This window comes from Thermobia domestica, chromosome 17, assembly GCF_964235325.1.
Source record: "Thermobia domestica chromosome 17, izTheDome1.hap1.1, whole genome shotgun sequence".
Classification (NCBI taxonomy): domain Eukaryota; kingdom Metazoa; phylum Arthropoda; class Insecta; order Zygentoma; family Lepismatidae; genus Thermobia; species Thermobia domestica.
The window spans coordinates 104,863,779-104,887,863 of NC_137470.1; positions in this window are offsets into that span (position 1 = coordinate 104,863,779).

Genomic DNA, 24,085 nt, shown 5'->3' on the forward strand with positions numbered 1-24,085 from the left:
ACCTCATACTGCCACAATGACCGAATGGATAATTTCAAGGATGCATAGACATGATTAATAAAATAGAAAATTGAATGAAATAAATAATGAGAATATATGCTCTGAGCTACAATATTAATGAACACCTAATGTATATATATACGTCAAAGTATAATTACAAGAAATACTTATGCAATATATCCATGCTATACGGAAATGTATGGCGATCAATATATTCACATGTTTCAAAAGTATCAGAGTTCCAAATCTACAATATATTAATTATGCTTCGTACTAGCAAAAATATACATGTCACTTATATCATCAATTAGAACATATATATCATGTCTATAACTCTTCATTTCTTCCAATACACTACTCAAATAGAACATACAAAAAACCTTAATATGTCAGATAGGTTAAAACTCAACATCTAGTCAAGTAAAGTCAACAACTTCGCAATTAACAATATATGTCGTTGCATCTCTTGAGTACTTAACACCCGGCTGTAATATGCTACTGGCGTCCATTCCCTATTTTCCTCCTTTTGCATTAACTCTGGAGCAATGTATTTTGTTGACACATCCGTGTACACTTGGGTCTCCAAGTTTTCCCGGAAAGGAGCCGACAACGAAGCCTTCAGCAAGGCTTCCATCAATTTCTCAAATCCACTTTGATGAATATCAGTCCATTCAAACTTCTTTCCTTTCTTATGCAGAGGTTGAAATCCTGCTCCTATCTCGGCATACTGCTTGAAAAATTTACGTAATTCATAGTCGTTCTTAGGATAATTCATTAATCCTAAGAACGACTTAAGTTCTTTAGACGATTTTGATGGTTTACACGCCTTAATCGCTTGAATAACCTTAGGATTACTCTTGTATCCCGCATCACTTACCATATGCAATAATGCCAGCAATTTTTCCTCTACAAACTGCCACTATTCTACTAACAACTTCGAACCATAGTGTCTTAATCTTTGAAATATGGACTTCAGAACCTGAACCGTCATCACCTGTTCATTTACGTAAACAAATATGTCGTCCATGTAATACGACACTGCCTCTGGACTTATATTAGCAAGCGTCATGGCCATAATTTTAGTATAAACCGCCGGAGATTGAACGTACCCATTGGCTAAACTTTATAAGAATAGGCTCCTATGCCTGGGGTGTTGAACGCAATATACTCCCTAGACTCTTCAGAAATCGCCGCTTGGTGATAAGCAGCCTTTACGTCCGAAATAGAGTACCAATTATGCCCCCCATGCATGTCAAGATTTGATGAATAGGTGGTAATGCAACAATGTGGAACTTGACCTTGGAGTTTAGAAAACGACAATCAAGCACCACTCTGACCGCGACCTGATGAATAGCATGGGCGAGTTATAAGCACTGTTACTTTCCTGGATAATGTTTTGTTCCAGAAGAATGTTTATTTGTTCTCTGACCTTTTCACGTAATGCAACTGGTATCGGATGTTGCTCCCTCCGAAAGGGTACCTTTCTGTCTAATTCAATATGATGTTCGAAATGTTCTACAATTCCTATCTCACTTAACCACCAAGCGAATACATCCGCGTAGCCATTACAATTTTCCGATCTTCTCATTAATTTCCGGCTTTGTCTTATCTCCAACTTTAATTTAAACTTATCAAAGTTTCCGCTTGCTTCCAAGACCTTCTCTATATCTTCCTTAGTTAAACCTTCCTTTAACTCCTTTTCATTCTTAGATTCTTCGGCCTTTAGAATCATCAGGATAGTTTTCAAGAGAATCAGCTTGCTCGAGGGATTTGCTAATTTTATTATTCTCCTTTGACAATAATACGCGTGGAATCAAAATATTTTGTCTCTCTAAATCTCTATTTGGTTCTAATAAAAATTCACTACTATTCCAAGAATTTACTAGATTAACAGCAACAATAGTCCTACTCCTAGTTGATAATTTAACTCTATGATCTAAAACACATTTCGGCTTTAAACTATATTTCACTCCTCCAGCAATTTTCTCCAATACTGAAATCGTTTCCGAGTCGCTAGTCCCTATGATTTTCGCTTTTCCGAATCTCTGCACTATTATATTGCTCACTCCATGTTCTATATGACAATTGTGACATTTCAGAAAATCATACCGATTAATACTTGATAAGAAAAATCTTTAATTACTCTGAGCGCTAAATGGAACGTCTGATTTGCAATTCTGACTCACAATTGCCAATGTTATATTAATTAACACATTATGTGTAATCTCCTTCATCTTTGTTTGTTGAGAAGTCACCCTACCGTTGGGTGGTATCAACCGTTCATTTATAATTTAGACTTGAGAAGCACTATCGCAAAATGCTTGCTACTTTCTGTCTTCTATTTCTATCTGTAAATATAGCATGTCTTTATCCGGAACAATCGCTGCTAGTACTTTACGTACTTTTCTATTATTACGCCCTGCGAATGTGCCTCGTTGATTTACCGTTTTATCTAGTTCAAAGTCTGAGCAGATACTGGCTGGTAAAACGTTGTACCATTAACCTTTGTCGGCACTACCTTACACATCGAGGCTGTTGACTTTTACTTTACTGATCCTGACTGACTATATCCATGAAAATATCCTTGACATTGATTCCTATTTTGAAACCAACTACGCCCGAGCCTATTCTGCCAATAGTTCTGTTGCTGTCTACCTCTATTATTTCTCCAATTACCTGCTCTATTTCCTGTTCTATTAAACAAGTTATTATTACCTCTATTACCATTCCAATAGCTATTACTGGAATTATCCTGATTTCTATTACTATCCCAACTCCTATTATTATTTCCTCTGTACTGAGTTCTTCCTCGGCTTCTGAAATACTTAATTCCTCTACTATTCCCAAAATTTTGATTCAGTCACAAATTATAAAATTTACTTTCCCGATTTTCACTTTCCTGAAACTTTGTTGATAGTGTTACCTGTAACCGAATTAACTTCTTTTCTAATTGAGCTAATTGGGTCGAACTCTGTGGTTCTTGCTTAATTATGCCTCCTCCTTATTCCCAATTTCTTTTCTCAATATTGACTTGTCTACCTCTAAATCGCTGTCATCTTCTTCTGCTTGTTGCTTAATTTTCTTAACTAAATCCGTAATTGTTACCTTGCCTGATTCCCGTTTAACTCGCCTATCTACTGTATATTTCCTCTTCTCTATTATCTGTAGATCTTCTACAAATCTGTCTATTGTGGAATACTATATTGTTCCAACCTTTTCTATGTAATATGGCTGTAAACCACTAATAATTATTCCTATTTTCTTTTCGTCAGATATATTCGAGTCCAACCTTTCACACATTAATAACATGTCATACACAATTTTTATAGGTTCATCCTCCTGATGCAACAATTCCTAATTTTCTCTTCAATATCAATCGTTAGGTTTCTTCTTGTAATTTCGTCAATTATATTCCCCTGTGATTCTTTATATGTCAGCTCGTCTACACTTTTCCTCTTTAAAAATAACTTAATCCACTGTCTACCTGTTCCCTTAAAACAAAAGTTAGTAACTCTTTACGCTTGTTTTCACTGATTCCAGATATATTGATCAATTTAAAAGTTTTCTATATTTTTGTGAAAATATTATATTGGACGATAAGGCAAAGTGTTTAAGCAATATTTGGTTCAATAGGTCGTTGAAAAATTGTCAACAAAATACGGAGAACCTTTTTGCAAAAGTGATATATAAATATACACACGCTGGAGTACTATATTCATCGTTGCAGGAAAGTCACTCGAGAAAACTAGTTAAACGTTCTGCAACCACATCAACCAAATTAATGTGTGGTAACAACTGATGGTATTTTATAAATTTTAGCCAGTTTGATAGTGTAATAATAGCCGAATTAGCAATTGCTACCAAACGAGTAACCTAAGTCAGTAATAGCAACAATATTAACTAGTCTCTGTAAAGTGTTAGTATGACGTGTATATGAAAGTAGTATGTTGAACACAAATAAAAATATGACAAAACTACAGTAAATAAGCGCTTAATTCCAGGATAGCAAAGTAATGACAGTTAAGGGTTAGAGGATATTAACGTAGGGTTGAAGCATATAAGAAAAGGTTTATAAAAAGATTTGCATACACACCAATCCGTCTGTACGATATTTAAATTGGGGGCAGGTTACGCCGGTTCGATGCCCGACAGAAGCAAAGAATATAGAAGAAAACGTTAAGGATGGTGTTGGTTACTCATTAACCTGGTCATCTTATGGTGGACGTCAGTTAAAACTTCTCTTTAGAGGCATAACAAGACGTTAAGATGCGGAAAACATTGAAAATCCGGTGAAATTTAAAAGTGCCGAGAGTGCTACAAAGGTTTCCCTCCAATGGACTTCAATAACGATCAATACTCTGACTTCCAGCGCCCCTATCAGTGAAGCGACGAAACACAGGAGAGAACTTGGGTCGAGACAAAAAACATAATTGCTGCCGGCTGCTGTTAGTCACGCCCACATCATTATAACAACGAAATGATATCGGAAACACTTGATAAGAGAACTGATGCAGAGAAGGAAACACTTCCAGGAAAGAAGAAAAATACTGGAGAAATCCGAAAGAGTATATTGCAAGCATACAACGGCATCCCGTCCCTGAGATACAACTGGACTTGCCACACACGAATCATTCGAAGAAAAATCGCGCGACAGGCTGAGATAATGTCAGTACGACGAATAACGACAAAGATTATTTTGTTCCATGAGAAATAATTATTGTGTGAAATATTTTTGTACATTTCACCGAAATTGTCGCGACGACGGACATAGTGTTGTTAACGTTTTACCAACCGACGCTACACTGAACAACCACGTAAGAAGTCAACCTTAACCTTCGAAGAGTTGAATTTTGCTGATTCAGCAAAGTTCGGTGTTAAAGTCATCGTTAGAATCCCCGCAAAATATGATTTTCATAGTGTGTATACTAGTGTCGTATCTTAAACATTTTATTTTATTGTGTTTCGGACAAAAAAACAAATAAGTGGAAACAAACGCAACAGTGCATTTTGTGTGCATATCCTTGAATATTAATATTTTCATATTTAAAAAGTGCAATAATAGTGTGCGCGAAAAGCTTTACCCGAGCCGTGATGAATTTGGAAGACAAGGAAAAAACTGAAGGCTAGACTGACAATAGATATTCTTCACTCTGCGTTCTGATATTTCCATCGCAAGTGTAATGATCGGAAGACTGCGAAGAAATAACTTGCAAGAATCATCTAAAGAACAAGAACGGAAATAAATACAGGATTGACACACGTCTCAGTGCGTGTTAATAATACACAAAAGTGAAGGACGTTACCATTTCACTACGAACTCAATAGATTGAGCGCGAATGGTCATTAAAGGCAGGGGAGACTGTTCAATGTTCGAAACATTATTCAAAGCATTAAAAATTATGATTAAATAAGTAACAGGAATAGAAGAATAGGATATTTTATAGGAATTTTAATAGTTAAAAATGTTTCGAATTGTGTTGGTTTTATTCATTTTGTCACAGTTAAATTTATAAATTATGTATATACATCCTCATTGTCAAGGCTCTATATTGGTATTTTACATTTAAAATTGCAACCGAGTGTTTCTCGCAACCGTATACGGTTGACAGATCATCACACTTGTTCTTCGCGCGCAGAGTCATTCGAAGAACTGAAAACGTACTGTGTACACAGTTTATGGTAGTGAACTCGGAAAGCCTGGTACTTCTGCTTGTCAAGGTCAATAAGTGGGAGAAAAAAGCATGAGTATAATGTAAAGAGTGTGCAACAGTGACTGATACTTGTAAGAAACATATTCATTTGTAGTTCGTGCACATTCCACCTGTAGCGCTACTGCGGCACAACGTATATTGTAACTGTGTAACTCTTGCACACCGCTAGTAGGTCTATTGGCGTAAGTGACTACCGAAACTTTGTTGTCAGCTCTGACTGCGATAAGGAACTGCTGTGCTGCTTTTGCTCTTCTTGTTTCTCCTTTGTCATTTGTGAGATGCCAAACATGTTGTGTTTGCTTGTTGCACGCGCTGAACGGGTTCCTGCGGAGCGAAGTATTTAAGAAGTTGACTACATATTCTTGTTTACGATAGAAATATGAAAAATACTTTGAATTATAATAGGTTTTAAATTGGTTAACTTGAAAAAAATGCAAAAATAAAGCTGTATTTGTAAATGTATCTTAGTCGAGGACGTAGCTACTGACAGTGTTGATTACAGATTTTCTTGTATAAGAATTTCATTACACTAGAGATAAAAAGCTGACGTCCATTTAGACAGCTCCCCATCTTTTCAGACTCAATCGGCTTGGTATCAATCGTTTGTACAGAAATGTGCAGGCGAAATTTTCGTTGGTACAAAATACGGGGCGACGCCAGAACAAAAACAAAGTGAGGGCTGTCTAAATGGTAGCCCCCACCATGTCCAATTAAATAACAAATCATCGCAATCGTTTGTACATCGTTTGAACAGAAATGTGCGGGCAAAATTTTCGTTTGTACACAATTACGGGCGCCGCCGGAGCAAAACAAAGTGAGGGCTGTCTGAATAGTAGCCCTTCCACTATGTCCAATTCAATCCCAAATTGTCGCAATCGTTTCTACATCGTTTGTACAACAATGTGCCAGCCAAATTTTTGTTTGTATACAATTAGGGGCGCCGCCACAACTAAAACAAAGTGGGGACTGTCTGAATGGTAGCCCCTCCACTATGTCCAATTCAATCACAAATTGTCGCAATCGTTTCTACATCGTTTGTACAAGAATGTGCAATCGAAATGCAGGTGGGAGTCTAGAAAGTGAAGTTTAAGGGACATGTTGCAACCCATTTCTATGAATGATTGCAGGAAATCACTCACAATTTCACGGTAATTTGGGGCTTTCTTGTTTCATAAAAAACTCTCTGTTAAACATTTAAATGAACACCAAGCTGCTTTCTGAACCAGAATTAAGCGATCCGCTTTTAGTCACGAATCAAGTAGTGGTAGGACCAATAAGTGGTAATGAGTTTGTTATGATAATGAGCACCTGCGCCGTAGTTTGAATAGTTTTGAGAGGGGTGGGGTGAGAGAAGGTTACTGTTTACAATAATTTTGATAGAAATGTTATTAACCTTTACGATATTTGTATACCATAGATGTTTTATTCTTTTATTATATATTACTATATTTTATTGATTGTTTATATTATTTTGTATTGTTAACAGGAATTGCTATTATTCTTGAGTATATACAGGTGTGCGTTAAAAGTTTTTATTGTATTCAGGAATGTTGTTTGTTTTGGGGAGAGGTAGAACACAGGTGTGCGTTAAAATTTTTCTATTGTGACAGAGAAGTGGTATGACCTAGTTTAGTCACGTACGCAGAGGTTTGTTTTGGAATTTCTAAGAAAAGCTTATGTTTGTTTGGGGGAGAGATAGAACACGGGTGTGCATTAAAATTTTTCTATTGTGACAGAGAAGTGGTTTGACCTTGAATAGTCACGTAGGCACAAGTTTGTTTAGGAATTTTCTAAGAAATGCTTTTGTTTGTTTTGAGGTGAGGTAGAACACAGGTGTGCGTTAACATTTTTCTATTGTGACAGAGAAGTGGTATGACCTTAATTAGTCACGTAGGCATGGGAAAAATTCCAAGATTTTTAATGATCACGTGATAGGGAGACTTGTATGAACTTGTTGTTAGGACGCCATTTTGTTGTTACTTAAACGCTTAAATACAGAGTTTCAGGTGAGTGTTTTATGTATTACGCTATGGCTCCCGCACGCAAGTTAGTTTTTAGCGAACTCGACGACGTGGAGAAATTATCATCGCCTCCGACCGAGTTAAAGACCAAGAACAGGCCGGATTCCCCGGACTCTATTTAAGTAGTCTACATATCATTTTCGGATGATGAAATTTATTCATCATCTTCGGATGAAGAAGGCGAATTGGAGGAACCAGAGACACCATCTCCTACGGTGTTGCCAACGCCGCCTGCATCACTATCGCTGTTAAGCCGATCCAGTTTCAGATTTTGGAGTTTAAACTGTTCATGTTCCAGTCAAAAAGTGGATCGTGATTGTGTAATTGATGCAATTCTTAATTGGGACACTGATAGAATATTAAATTGTGGTGGATGCGCAGAAGCATTAGCCAATCAAATGGGACATGATTGTTTGTTTTTGAGTCCAGAGGAACTAGAAGATCGTGCCTTGAAATCTTTGCTGGACGTCGAAGTGGACAACTTATTTTATATATATGCGAGAACGCATATCATTGGCATATTTACACAAGAACTCTTTTATGAAGCCTTTTTTGACTTAATTGAAGAAAAGGACCCTAATTTTTTGAGTGAGTTAGTTAAAATTTTTGAAAGCAAAGACAAAAAGAAAGGCTTTGCAAAGTGATTGTGTGTGTGTGTGTGTATAAATAGTGAAAAAAATGTATGCAAACTGAAGTGACAATGTTTAAAAACATGTAATCTCATATCAGTGGTGGTGGTAATTATATTTGTGTATCTTGTAGTGACAATAATATTAGTGAACTGTGCATTTTAAAAACTATAAATGTATACTTACGTTAAAATATTATTTTTTGCGAACAATGCACGTTGAATCTTCAACACCGGTGTTTGCTTCTTCATGATACTGGAACTTTTGCTGTACAGCATTTATCCAATGAAATAACTCTTATTAATTTGTTTGAAGTGTTTGAAGAACATCATAGTGAAATCTTAAGTATAAACTTTATACGAAAAACGCGAGAATGTTTAAACAACATGGAATTTGTAGGACAAATAATTCCCCTTTTGTTGAATCGTAAACATGAAATTTCACCATGTGTTAATGAATACATTATCGACATACAAGGTTTTAAGATTTCAAATAATGAATTTATTATTCGTGAATTTTGTTTAATTGCATGTGATGATACAGTAAATTTCCATTGTTTAGTAAAATCTCCGATTGAATACAATCAATTGTCTTCAGAATGTCAGAAACAAGTTGATTGGTTAACATCAAACTTACATGGACTTACTTGGAATAATAAAAACGGATATACTGTATCACATATACGTAACCTCGTATATCAATTATGTTTGCAAGATCCAATCTTTTATTGTAAAGGTGCAGAGAAATCCATTTGGATTAAGAAACTATTTTTGTTAGATAATGTTATTGATCTTGAATCAAAACAATGGCCACCATTAAATGAATTATGTACAAATGTTATGAATGAATATTGTTCTTTTCATGAACAAAATATACAACTTGAGAAAAAATCAGGTTGTGCATATCAAAATGCCCAACAACTTAATTTTTGGTGGAAGTTTCAACGATCAAGAGCATTAACTAACACGTTTTAAAATATGTAACTTTACTTTTTTTATTTTCATGTTTGTGAAATGAAACACACGAAGTAAAATTTGAAACTTTTATTTTTTAAAAAATCTTTTTTTGATTTATATATTTATGTACACCTTGTCTCAAAAAGGTTGAGCGCATTCTTTATTGGTTTTTTGAGGCAAAAATTTTTAAAGTCCAACTTCGGGTATCTTCGGGAAATAGTAAACCAGGTTCGAACCTCCAAGCCAGCCTTTGTAATCGGGAAAAAGTTTGCAGATGTGTTTTTCTTCTTTTAAATATAATACGACTTGTTACCAAGTGTACAAAAAAGCAACATTGATTGAAATACTTAATGATACAATATTTCGAAACTTTGTATTAATGTCAGCTCATGTTTGTTTGTCATTTAGCTCTCCATACGTAATGGAACATTTAGATATGTAAACGAATCTTTCCATATGTAAAAGAATGCTCAAAGTTAAGACATAAAACATAATTATCGCCTGAGTACTAAAATAATAGTCAAAGTAGAACAAAAACAGCGTTTCTAGTGGGTATGAATGTCATAATTTTCTTGAGAACCATTATACATCGCTAAAAGTACCTTAGCAGAAGTCCTTGTGTTAGCTCACTGGTAAGCTGTCGGGTTTCAAATCATAAGGTTGTGAGTTCGAATACTATCTGGGTCAATGCTCTTTTAAAAATTATATTTTCCGCAATGCATGAAAAATTATATAAAATAATGACATTAAATACATCAGTTGTATATATATAACATAATTATATATAACATAATCATTGCAGAATGTAGTAATTATTATGTTTAAAATATAACATCTGAAATAGGTAGGTGTTCACAGTAGGTCTGTATTATATATATGAGAATATTAAATACAAGTTAAGAAACTCGTTCACTAGCAATAAATAAATCATGTAGTGTATTTATTTGCAGCTATTTGTCATATAGAGGGTAATTCTCGTCATTCATAATACAGCATGTCATTTATGTTCTTGAAAACTTATTCGATGCATAAACCGAGGGTTTAAACAGAGAATCCGAAGTCGCAACGCTCGCAAGAAATTCACGAACCCCAAAGGTCACGTGAGCAGACTGGAATTGTCCTTATGTAGCACGCCACAGCAGAAAGTCTTTACATAGATTTTCAATTCAATTCCTGATATATGCTTTTGCAATGTGGAAGTGGTGATGCCTTTAGTCGCTCTCTCTCGCTCGATCGCTCACTCTCTATTTATACAGAATATAAAAGTGGATGTATGTGTGTGTTTCAACATAATTCTGATATATCTAGCGCAATTATAACTATATTTCTTACAGTCTGGTAAAGAGTACTGTCGGGATACATATCAAAAATGCTAGAAACGGGTCGATATTAGTATCGAATCCATAGCTTCGTGGTCGCTTAGGTGAATAGTTATACTTTCAATTCAAGTCCAATTAAGCTCCCATTAGCACCCAGGGTGGTTACGTAGCGACATAAAAATATCGAAATCAACCGATATTAGAATCGAATCGTAAGTTTTCAGCGCCGCTTCAGCGCCGCAATTCACATTAGTCCACATTAGTCCACATTTCATATTAGTCCCACTGCCTAGAGGGCAATATATATTTGCAGAGTGCAAAATTTAAAACTTGAATAATATTTTAATTTTTTCCGTATGAAAAAGTTAAAAATCAAGAGCAAATATACTATTTCATGAACAATCCTCTTTTACTGTTCTAATATGTATAATAATAGCGTAAGAAATCTAAAAATAATTCAGAACACGTTTCACATTTGTTATTTTTTATTACGTAGTTCTAGCTGTAGCATGTAGTGAGTGGTATTTAAATGTAATAAATTCACTAACTAAGCAAATTTGAATCAAGTTTTATTTTTAAGTTAGGGATGAAGGGGCGGAGAAATATGTAGTTATTGGGGGCGCCGAGAGCAAAAGTGCGTAGGGGCGCCGAGCTTTTAAATGCAACACTGGTCGCTAAATTAATTGGTAGAAATTTTAATGTCATTTAAGACCAAATTTAGTCCTAACGGTGGCAGTATCCGTTTGCTCTCCTAGGAGAAATGAAAGGGACTGACATCAAAATTATATATATATATAAAGACCGACATTAGTGTCGAATCCATAATTTTCGAGGTGGATTAGATAAAGAGTGGCACTCCAGGTGCTTAATGATATAGAAAATTAGTTTGTCTTTCTTTTTTTACGTTGGTCTACTTTTCCTTGATTTGAGACTTTCAAATTTCATCCTATTTTCTACTGAAATGTGTCTGTAAGGCAACAAAGAAATAATTATATATGATAAATTTAAATTCATTTTAATTCGGAAGATGAGAAACACTTTGCCATTATATGTCGTAAAGGTCAGATCCACCAGTATTGTAACAGAGAGGTGCTTGAGCCATTGACGGTAGAAATTCAAACTCCGATAAGTGATAATTTCACAGTCTTGTTTTATTACAAGTGTAGCCTTTTTAGTCAACGGAGAAGAGGACGTGGATCATGGGTCAGAGTTGATGTCGATGGGTGTTGGTGGTTCGGAGTTGGTCGCAATGGTTTAGAGTGGTTCATAGTTGGTGGTGGGTCAGAGTGGATCACGATGGATGATGGGTCAGAGTGGGCCAATGGGTCATTTGGGTGGTGGGTGATACTGGATCATGGTGGTTCGTGGATCAAATTTTCATTGACCCACACCATCTCTGGTTAACATCGTACTAAAGATAAGAGGCAGCGAAGATGCATGGCGGCTATTATACTCAAATTTTGCACATAGATAGTACCCCACTAGAAAGCAATAAATCTGAAACGGTTCACAGTATCACCTCCTAGAACTCGAGATGTAGGGGTTTGTCTGATTGGCTAAATTAAGACGTCAATGATTTATCCATCAACAAGCAAGCTTTTTATGATCGTTTTCGTGGGAAAATCAGAAGAACACGTGCCTAGTAATCGTAATATTGATAGTTCGCGTCCACCCTGGGGTATTTGTTTTGTTTTTTTGACTCACCTAAATATAAACAAATCACACATATAGGCATTTTAACATATTTTGGGAGAGTAATTTTGTGGTTCGTTGTCGTTTCATCGCGTCTCTGCCGCTGGTAGTAATGTTTTCAAAATGGAACTGGGGCCACCCCGGATTGTCGCTGCGGGGCCACCAATTTTTGGCGAGAGGTCAATAGTTGACCATCTGTAGTCCACCGACGCTTACAGCTTAGGGTAATGAACGATGTCTTTGCTTTGTAGACGTCATGACTACCGACGTCGGCAGTCAACTAGCTTTTAGTATTCCTTTACTAACTATCTATCGTTCATGTTTATACACGGTGTTGTAATAATCATAATAATAATAATAATAATAATAATAATAATAATAATAATTATTATTATTATTTGTAGTAATAGTAGTATAATTGATAATAGAATAATTATATTGTCTATGTATTGTCTCGGTAGGACTACACACAGGATTTGGCTCGTTTTAGTTTGACTCGACTCTAATCCGAGTCGAGTTGGAGGATATTTTTCGCGCCGAGTCCTAGAGTAGACCTCAAAGATGTCTGTTTCGAGTCGAGTCGAGTTTCAAGGAAAAATCGCTCGTGCCCATCTCTACTAATGAGAGCTTAATCGGAGTTAAGCGAAATCGAAAGTCACACTATTTATCTAAGTGACCCCGAAAACTATGAATTCGACACTAATACCGATCATTTTCTAGCAATCGTTTATATGTATCCCCCTCCCATTCACCATAGGTAACCCGACAGCATTCTTTTTCAAACTATAAGAAATTTGGTTAAAATTACTCTAGGCCAGTGGTTCTCAATCTAATTCCTATCACGATCCCCTTTTATCACATCCTCTTGCCAGCGACCCTTTTATAATTTGTGTTTTATAATAAGCTTGTGTGGGATTTTTAACATACCTATTTCTATAATAGTATAATCCATTTCTTGTTTATAGTGAACAGTGCCGTGGCATGGAAAATCAGCGCTCGGGGCGAGAGTATACGACGATGTCTCCGTACATATGAGTGAGGTCGACAGACTAGCTGCGAAGAGCCACCATGGTTGGCACGAAGCTCAATAAAATTTTCAAAAATAAACACTGCCTTTCCTTGATTTTGAGCACATTTTATTACGTTTTTCCTTCTATTTTATACATGTGCACATGCACTTTCCTTATAGGGATGCACGCGAGACGTCTCGTCTCGTCTCGCGTCTCGTCTCGCATTTGCGTGAGTGAGAGACGAGAGTGAAAATTTTATGCGAGACGCGAGACGAGACAGTCTCGCAGTCTCGCAACATTTATGAATTACATTTAATTGTATATTTAGTAATTTTACATTTATTGAGTTTTCTAAGTTTAGCGTTAATGCCTCCAGGAACAAAAAAAGTGATTGGGGCAATAGGCATTTTATGAGATTTATTATTAATGAAGGTTAATTTTCAGAATTAAAGCCTTCTTTAGTTTCTAAAAAAGAAAAGCTTTGTAAATTGGATATTTATTACAGCATAGATTTAGGACTTTTTTTTGCGACACAAACACATACACGCGGGCGCGCACGAATACATGAACTTCTATTTTTGGTCTGAAAAGCGAATAAGACTCCCTATTGCTGCGAAATATGTTATTTCTGTTGTTTCTGTCTTTTTCACATTACTACTAGCAATTAATGTTGGGGGATGGCGGGGAAATCCCCTCTCTCAAAGTTTATCCCCGGCCCGGCTCGCAGAAATAACATGATATTTTTACATGGAATAAGTATTTTCTTTCTATATATTTATCAAAAACATCCCCCTCTAGCTCGGAAGTTTAATTCAAATACTGGTTTGGCAGGATGTCCCTATAGGTTTCGTGGGAGATGGTAGGAATGGCCCTATATCTGTCAGTAATTTTATTTTCTAGATCTGGCAGTATAAGTTGAAAGCGAAAGTTGATAAAATGCGATAATCCAACATTGCTACAAGCACGAACGAACCAAAAGAATTGGGTCGTATTGTGTTGTGAGGAGTTCTTTTGTTGTGTACAAGCGCTTTTGGTGGTATAAAAACATCTTTATACTGGAAAAATCACCCTTCAAGGAAACGACCAAAACGTGTAAATGTTGATAGTGGCGACGATATTTTAGAAGAGCCAAATATTGCTGGACGCCTCTAAGCTGGAAAACAATGTTGAATCCAGCAACAATTTATGCTGGTTTTGCTGTAAATTATGCTATTAATTTGACGAAAATTAATGGTCCAGCGATCAAATTCCAGCACAACTTTTCTTTTAATTTGTAGCGGAGGGGACACAAGTTCGAATACCATGTTGAACTCTAGGTTCCGTCTCCTTAGGATGTTATGAACATTCATCCCATGGAAAGCAATGGCAAACCACCATTCACCTTGCCAAGGGACTTTTAGCTCAAATACCTGCCTTCGGACAGAATATTACATCATCATTCAACAGCCATAGAATAACACATTGCAAAATTTTGACCTAGAATATATGTGAGACTGCGAGACCATGCGAGAAAGTCTCGCGCGAGACGCGAGATGAGACTCAAAATTTTATGCGAGACGCGAGACGAGACTTCACATTTGCGAGACGAGACCTTACGCGAGACGAGACCAACGTTTGAGGTTGCGAGACGAGACGAAATTTTCCATTTCTCGTCTCGTCTTGTCTTGCGTGCATCCCTACTTTCCTAACATGAGTAACACACTTCCTCCGAAATTTGTGCCTCTTTTTTCGGCGCCCGGCATTGACAGTGGATACAGTAACTGTACTATCTATATTCCCAACGACGAAGGTGCTGGTTCAAGATGGATGTTAAACTCCTTCATTGAAGAGGCCATTAACGTATCTGATCTAAGCCCACGACTTCTTGACCAAATAATAGAATGATCATGCTACAAGTCTTTGCAACTGCTTTTCTGTAACGAAGACTTGGACAAGTTCTGCCTGATGAGGAGAGAAGAATATCCTGGTCTGGTATCTGCTGCTTTAAAAGTGATAATTCCATTTGCTACATCGTACTTGTGCGAAAGTTTTTTTCATGGTAAACATTAAAACAAAGACAAGAAATCGCTTATCAGTTGAAAATGGCTTCATAATGTTCGTCACGAAGATTGAACCGGGCATTGCTGCACTAGTGAAATTACACCATGCTTAGGTATCTCATTAGGTTTCAATTTTAATTGTATTTCAATGTGCAGGTTTTGTTCCATGTGTATTTTTCTGGTATTTCTATATACAGTTCTCATTAGTATCATATCATACGTCTTTCATTTAAATTCATTTTTAAACAACTCTGCACCCTTTGAAAACGTTCAGTAGACTTATTTTTTATTGTTCTTTACAGTATGTATAAAAAATAAAAGTATGCCTATCAGAACAAAATTCAAAATAATTTCCGGTATTAGATTCTAACTATATTTATCTCTTCTGCTTATCTTCGCGACCCCCTAGGGGCCACGACTCTCAGGTTGAGAAACCATGCTCTCGGCATACATGAGTTATGTTGGAACATAACTGCAGATAAGAGAGTTGAGAGAGAGCGATTAAGATATTACCGCTCTCAATCTCTTCACTTTACTTTTGCGATTGGTGATTTTCTTACGTGACAGTTTGGGGCTAGCTAGTTTTTTGTCTTGAACCACGATCCGATTTTCGATATTCTCTACCTAAATGCTGTAATGCGAATATTGAGAAGTTACCTGCGTATGAAAATAGCTGCAAATAAATACATTACATAACTTATTTATTGCTATTACACGATTTTCTTAATTTGTATTTAATATTCACATATAACATACCGACGTTCTGTCAATACCTCAAATATTATATTTTAAAGATAAGAATTGCTTATGTCGTGAAATGATATGAATATATATATTCAACTGATATATACAGCTGATGAATTGTAATGTAACTATTTTACATAATTTTCATGCATAGAGGAAAGTAGAATATCATGAAAGAATCTCACCTGAACGGGTATCGAACTCACGATTTAAACGCTCGGTGGTGTACCACTGAGCTAACATGACCGCTTTTCGGAAGCTGCTTCTGAAATATAACTGAGCTCATACGTAAATTATTTTTTTCGTATGGAAATCACAATGACGAAACGAAAGTGTGAATATATAGTTTCGAAATATTGTATCATTAAGTATTTCAATCAACTTTACTTTTCTTCTACACTTAATACCATTTCAACATGTCTTATTATATTTAACAGAAGGAAAAACATACCTGTACGTTTTTTCCCGATTGCTAAGGTTGGCTTGGAGGTTCGAACCAGCAGCTTTAGTTTACTGTTTTCAGAAGATGCCTGAAGTTGGACTTCGAAAGTGTTCGTCTCAATACAGCTATCATCATATCGCTCAATCTGTTTGGTATATGGTATATGTTTTTATACGTGTAAAGTCAGTATAAAAATTCATTCTTTAAACAGCTTTTCGTATGTATTAATATTCCTTTATAAAAACTGTTTTTAATATTATTATTACGGCGCACCATTTTCAGATTTCTTTCGCGAGTCGTTGACGAAGTCGTTCCCCACAATAGGCGTGTCGTGCAATCAACCAACCACACGTCAGGTACTAGCTTTTACGTATTGCTACCTGAACACAGCTCAGAACATTGGTAACTATGGATAGACGTACAGCAGTAATTACTTTATGGGAGTTGGAAGGCTATTCTGCAACCTCAGCTAGTAGGCGAGTAGGTGTCGCGGCCTCTAAGGAAGGCGATGGATTCGGAAATATGGTCCTACACGTCAAACTGGTAATTTACGATCTTCTGGTTGTCCGCACGTGTCAACCGAAGCAGAAGATGCGAGATTAGTAAACGAAGCCCGGTTAGACCCACTACGGCCGTCTAGACAGCTAAGGGAAGCTTCTCTCTTTCCTGGTAGTAAGCATACAGCTCTGCGAAGGCTTCGTCATGCTGGGTTACGTGGCTGTGTTGCTGCCGTGAAGGAAAAACTCTCAGACGACCACAAAATTTGCCGTCTCGCGTTTGCACAGGCGAATGTGGGTCGCAATTGGGAAAACGTAGTTTTCTCAGATGAATCCATATTCACAACATTAAATGAGGGACGCCGTTTTGTGTATCGCCCGAGAGGCACCCGATATGACCCTGGATGTGTTGCTGCTTGAAATCGCAGTGGCCATGTATCTATTTCATGTTGGGGTTGGATTTTCAGGCGCGGAGCAGAACAGCTTCACAGAATTGAAGGACACCTGGACAGTGCTCAGTACTTAGATATTATGAGTAATATCATGGTGCCATCTGTACGAGTATTTCCGCCTGATGATGTAATTCAGTTCCAGCAAGACCAGTCGCCAATACATACTTCCCGTGTGGTTCAGGAATGGTTCGCAGGGCAGCCTGAGATTGATTTAATTGACTGGCCGCCTCGTGGAGCAGACCTCAATCTCACGGAAAATATGTGGGCAGAAGTGAAGCGTACTCTAAGGGATAGTTGGCCTGAGGCAGATCCACCAAGAACCCAGGATGACCTGTGGCATCTTGTTTCCGAAGCATAGATGGAGGTAGGGGAAGGAGATAAATTTGTCACCCATTTAATAGATTCCATGCCCAGAAGAATGGGGCGTGTAATAAATTCAGAAGGGTATTGGACACAATATTAATGTCCCCGCCTTAACTCCCGAAAACAGTCATTTTCAGGGCTACCTAAACGCTTCTGAAAATATTTCTAGAAGTAAACCACTCCTTGAATCCGATTTCTGTGCAATTCTACTAACAAAAAAAAAGATAATTTTCTGCAGGCTTTGAGCGCAAGACGACCTTATTAACAAGCCCGTACTCTACCAGTGAGCTAACATGAACACGCAAATCCAACCTGAAGAAACACGACTTTCAATTTCCGGTATTCCATGACACTGATGGTCATATACTTTGCAAATGTTGTATTCAACTTGGGATATTCCGCAACACATAAACAAAGCGAAAGAGAGAGAGAGAGAGAGAGAAATGAATATATAGAAAAGCATATTCAACGTATCCGAATGAGACTCTAAGTAACGATATTCCGTTCTAAAGAGAATTTATGTTTCTTCCCGTGACGTTAAGGGGATCGGGAAAAGTTATGTGTCTTGAAGCAGGATCCGACTTTGGATACTCTGTTTACACACTTTCTATATCCGTAGGAATATACTGTATTTCACGAATGTAAATGACATGCTGTATTGAGAATATTGAGAAGTTACATCTGTATGACAAATAGCTGCAAATAAATACACTACATGATTTATTTATTGCTAGTGAACGAGTTTCTTAACTTGTATTTAACATTCTCATATATATAATACAGACCTACTGTGAACACCTACCTATTTCAGATGTTATATTTTAAACATAATAATTACTACATTCTGCAATGATTATGTTATATATAATTATGTTATATATATACAACTGATGTATTTAATGTCATTATTTTATATAATTTTTCATGCATTGCGGAAAATATAATTTTTAAAAGAGCATTGACCCAGATAGTATTCGAACTCACAACCTTATGATTTGAAACCCGACAGCTTACCAGTGAGCTAACACAAGGACTTCTGCTAAGGTACTTTTAGCGATGTATAATGGTTCTCAAGAATATTATGACATTCATACCCACTAGAAACGCTGTTTTTGTTCTACTTTGACTTTTATTTTAGTATTCAGGTGATAATTATATTCTATGTCTTAACTTTGAGCATTCTTTTACATATGGAAACATTCGTTTACGTATCTAAATGTCCCATCACGTATGGAGAGCTAAATGACAAACAAACATGAGCTGACATTAATACAAAGTTTCGAAATATTGTATCATTAAATATTTCAATCAATGTTGCTTTTTTGTACACTTGGTAACAAGTCTTATTATATTTAAAAGAAGAAAAACACATCTGCAAACTTTTTCCCGATTGCAAAGGCTGGCTTGGAGGTTCGAACCTGGTTTACTATTTCCCGAAGATACCCGAAGTTGGACTTTGAAAATGTTTGCCTCAAAACACCAATAAAGAATGCGCTCAACCTTTTTGAGACAAGGTGTACATAATATATACAAACAATAAACTTATTATTTCAGAAAAATATTTTGTTTTCTTTTTAAAAATTTATTTACGTGGTTATATACAATTTTATCATTCTTTTTTAATTTTGTCTTATGATATAAACTTAAAGTTTTTTTCAAATGAATTATTGCGTACTATATGATACATGAGAAATAATACGAAATATCCACACAGCACAGATTCTTCGTGTTGGTATGGTTGACTATTTACATAATAAACTTTAGTATTTTTACATAAGAATAAATGAATTTCTTTTGGCACAGGCATTTGTAAACTATCGAAATAAAATCCTTCATGATTTTTGTTTATGTATAGTCCAACCCAATGCCTTCCTGTGGAATCTGATGTATCAAGATTAATGATTAGTCCAACAGGAGTTTGCACTGTTTGTGGAATTGTATCAATGGAATAAATTCTATTCACATATGATCCAGTTTGTTTATCACTGAGAAGCACTTTTAAAATTTCATCTGTATACATGACTTGTTTATTTCTTTAACGGAGTAGGAACATATTTATCACTGGTATTGTTCACAAAGAAAACATAGTCATATACTTTTACATATTCACTGTATAATAAAGCTTCATGCACACTGCACTTGTAATGTCCAAAGCGATGATTATAATGTGCACACTTTGACACATGAAATCCTAGAGATGTGTACCGTGGACAGTCCAAATCCTCGAGATTGATAATATCACGTTGAAGAATTTTCTGCAGAAAGTCCTGACGAGCTTTGCCGAAAGTGTAAACAGATGAAATATTTGTACAATATTTGCGAAGAATTTCTTTAAGGTGTGAGTATTCGACATCTCCTTCATGCCATTGGATTCCATAAAAATTATCACACAAGTATTTGTTTACTTCTTATATTGTTTCACACAGTTCAGTTGTAGCGCACGGAGGTTTAAATATCCAGCTTTGTATGAATGGTATATCTGGGTTAGCTATTGCTAACACTTTGACAATAAGTTCATCGTCGTCCTCCCCACGATAAGCGGAGAAGTGAACAACAACCCTCATGCTACTCAACTGATTTAAATTTAAAATGAATTATCACTATATACATTTCTATCTTTATCTATTAGTATGGGTGAGTCAAATTGAGCATACACAATACAAGTGATTGGTTGTGTTAATGACTCTTTGAATGATACTTTTAAATTAACGAGAGCGTCGCGCACAACATCCCATGTAGTATCATCCAATGTAGCAGTAGGGGATAGAATAAATGCATAGTGTATCCATGTGGATATTCATCATAGGTAAAAGAATGGCCATCATCTTTATAAAATATTCCTGTACCGGAGAACAGAGTCTGGTAACTTAGAACGTATAAATTATTTAAAAAATCAGGGGTGAGGGGATTGGGAGGAAATGATTTTGAACCAACTTGTAGTTGCAACTTGTTAATGTTAAAGTTTTGGAATTCAAAAGGGTTAATTTCTGATTTCCCATTAAAGGCTGCGTTAGAGACAAATCCGATAACGATTGCTTTAGGTACTTTTCCAAGGAACAGATTTTCAAGAATGTATGAATTTACTTGTTGAGGTGTTGTATATGATCGAGTTTCAACTCTTGTAAGAGGTAACTTGGCCGTTTCATGCACCATACCTGAATTTATTTCCATACCAACATGTGGATATGTGTCAACACGTCGTGCATACATCGCAACTTCTTGAAGCACTACTTTATAAGATGTATTTGGAGCGTGCAGTAAACAAAACATATCTTTTTTCGGTGTAATTTAATACGAAGACCAACTTTGTTTGGAAGCACACGACCTAAACTTGCAATATCAACATGAATACGTCCGTACATTTTAAATGGTGCACTATTCTTAACAAAAGCAGCACGTCTATTAAACCCTGCATTAGTTTCATCTAATGAATTAAATTGTTTTGCGGTATCTTTGTACCATAAAGAAGATGTAAGATGTGTTCGCGAAGCATCGTTTGAATAATTTAACAAGGTTTCAATATATGCGCGATAAGGATAAGATCCAGATGATGAACTAATTAATTTATCATTTAATGAAATTTCAACTTGACTAAATAATGAATGTGAAAAGTTATTTACTGGTGCAACTACATCGTTTGCATCTAAATTATTACCATTTGATTTTGTAATTTTACAACGTACATAAAGATAAAGATAAGCAGGATGAATAAATTCACCTGTTTCACCAGGAATAAAAAAATCAATAGGTCCTTCTGAAGTTAGTGTAGATATAGGACGATATTCCACATGAGAGGTTGCTTCTATCGCAGTTTGTGTTATTGGAACGGAAAATAAGTCAAATTCTGAAGTACAACACTCATGGCTATTTGAATTAAGTAAAGCCATTATTAAAATATATCTTTAGTCTTCCTTCTTTTTGTTTTACGTTTAACAGTATGAGAACGTTTATGTTTGATTGGTGATCCAATACGTATTACAGGAGCTTTACGTTTTCGTGGCCATCTCTTACCGCTACCAGATAGTAACTGACCAACTTTATTAACAGCTTTTGTCTTTAATGTTTCACCAGCTTCTTTTACACGTGCGCGAACGGATTCTTTTATTGGACGATTTTCTAATACATCCCCTGCAACTTGTATACCGGTTTGTAATGCTTGGCGACCTAATGCTTTGGCACCTTGTTTAAGGAATGGTAATGCAATACGTGCTAAACCTTTAAAGAAACTACCGATACCGTGTCCACGTTGATAAACTGGTCCTGAAAAATAAGGTATTCCACGACCACGTTGATAACATATACGTCTAGATTTCATTTCTTTTATTTAGGAGCAGCGCGTTTAAAATGAAGTGTTACCGTCAATGTCCCGGAACGAAATGGCAAATTTCGCCCTGCATGGTCCTTTAGTAGTACTTCGATATTGTTAAAACAAAATTTTGAAACTGGTAAATAATGAATATCTTGAAATGTAACTGTTTGCACTTTTCCGTATTTCACATTGCAAATTGTTGCAATACGTAATAATGGTGCCTTGGTATCACCTAAATATTGATATTGTACAATATCGCTATACACAAAAATTTGATGTGGATTACCAATATCAACGTAAGGTTGCTTAATCCACGTTTATGTAAAACAAGATCTTTATTTTCGGGAAATCCTAATTGTAAAGACAATATTGGTGACAATGTAATTGATTTAACACGTTGATCACATTCTACGAATAATGTATTTGACACATTAAATTTTATGAATTTGGAAACTTTATTTAATTCTTCGATTAAATGGTACACGGTTGGATAATATCCCGGTGTAATTTTACTTTTCAGGGTTCTCCATCTTTTAATGTAATCAAACAACATTTTCACCATCGATAACATTATGACATGTTAGCGGAAAGTGTATTTCACTTAAACCAACACACCAATCTGATTCAGATATACGAATAGTATTATTTAATTGATTAATAAAATGTGACGGGGTATTTTTTGGATATACATCAGTACTAGCATTTGAAACGAGTGTAATGTAAAAACTATCATCAATCCTATCAGAAATCATTTCTGCTTAAAGTGTAGTGTTAAGTTTGAAGTTCCAAATTGAAATGGTAGTTTTTGTCCTTGTTCATCTTTTAAGTTTACTTCTATCGTGTTAAAATATTTTTTCTCTACTTTAACATAGTGTGGTGTATGAAATACAAAACATTTGATGTGTCCATGCTCTTCATCATAAACATTAAGTGTTCGAAGTAAAGGTCCAACATCTTGTTGTTGTTTTGCAACATCAACACAAACATTTACTACAGCTGGAATATTATAATCTAAATTGCACGGGAATTTTCCACGTGGTAGTATTCTTTCTAGTGTGTTTGGTGGTTTTAAGTATACAACAGGAGAAAAATCTGTTGAATGTTCATTAATAAAATCTAAAATATGTTGCAACCCTTTTGTAATACCAATCATACATTGATCGGATGATTTTAAAATATGTGATATAAATACTTGATTTTTATTTTTATGATGTCTTATCATACGTACATTTTCAGGTATCATATCTAAAATACTTTTTATAGAAGAATCATATCCTGGCACGATATTAATTTCGTGACGTTCATGTTTACCATCAATTACAGTATTTATGGTAATTTTTTCGTTTTCACCTACATTATAAAAACTCCAAGGAATATTAATTTGTGTTAATCCAACACCCCATTCACCATCCCTTAAATCAATAGGTTGTGCAAGTTTTACTCTATACGGGGATGTTGTATTATCAAAAAGTTTACTACTTGCATTTGAAGGAAGAGTAACGTAAAAGTCGTGTTAAAATGTTGAATTCATTTTGAAGACTGAACAGATTTCGCTTTAATCCATGAATTCATACTTGAAGGATATCCTAACCACTTTACATAAATCCACCCCTTTTTTCGTTTAAGTACTTTTTCAATTAAATAATTTTTGGTTGAATTAATTATTACTTTTTGTAATTCTTGTGCATAAAATATTCCTTTAATTTCATCACCATTCCAATCTTTTAATTTATAAGTTACTGGATTTGATTTAATACGTCGATCTACAACAAATATTTCTTGCGACCATTTTGGTAAATATCCTTTCTCTAACTTGTGTTTATATTTACTAACACGTACATACTCACCTGGATGAAATTTACATGTTAATTTCTTTTTCGAGGTTGGTGTTCCATATAATG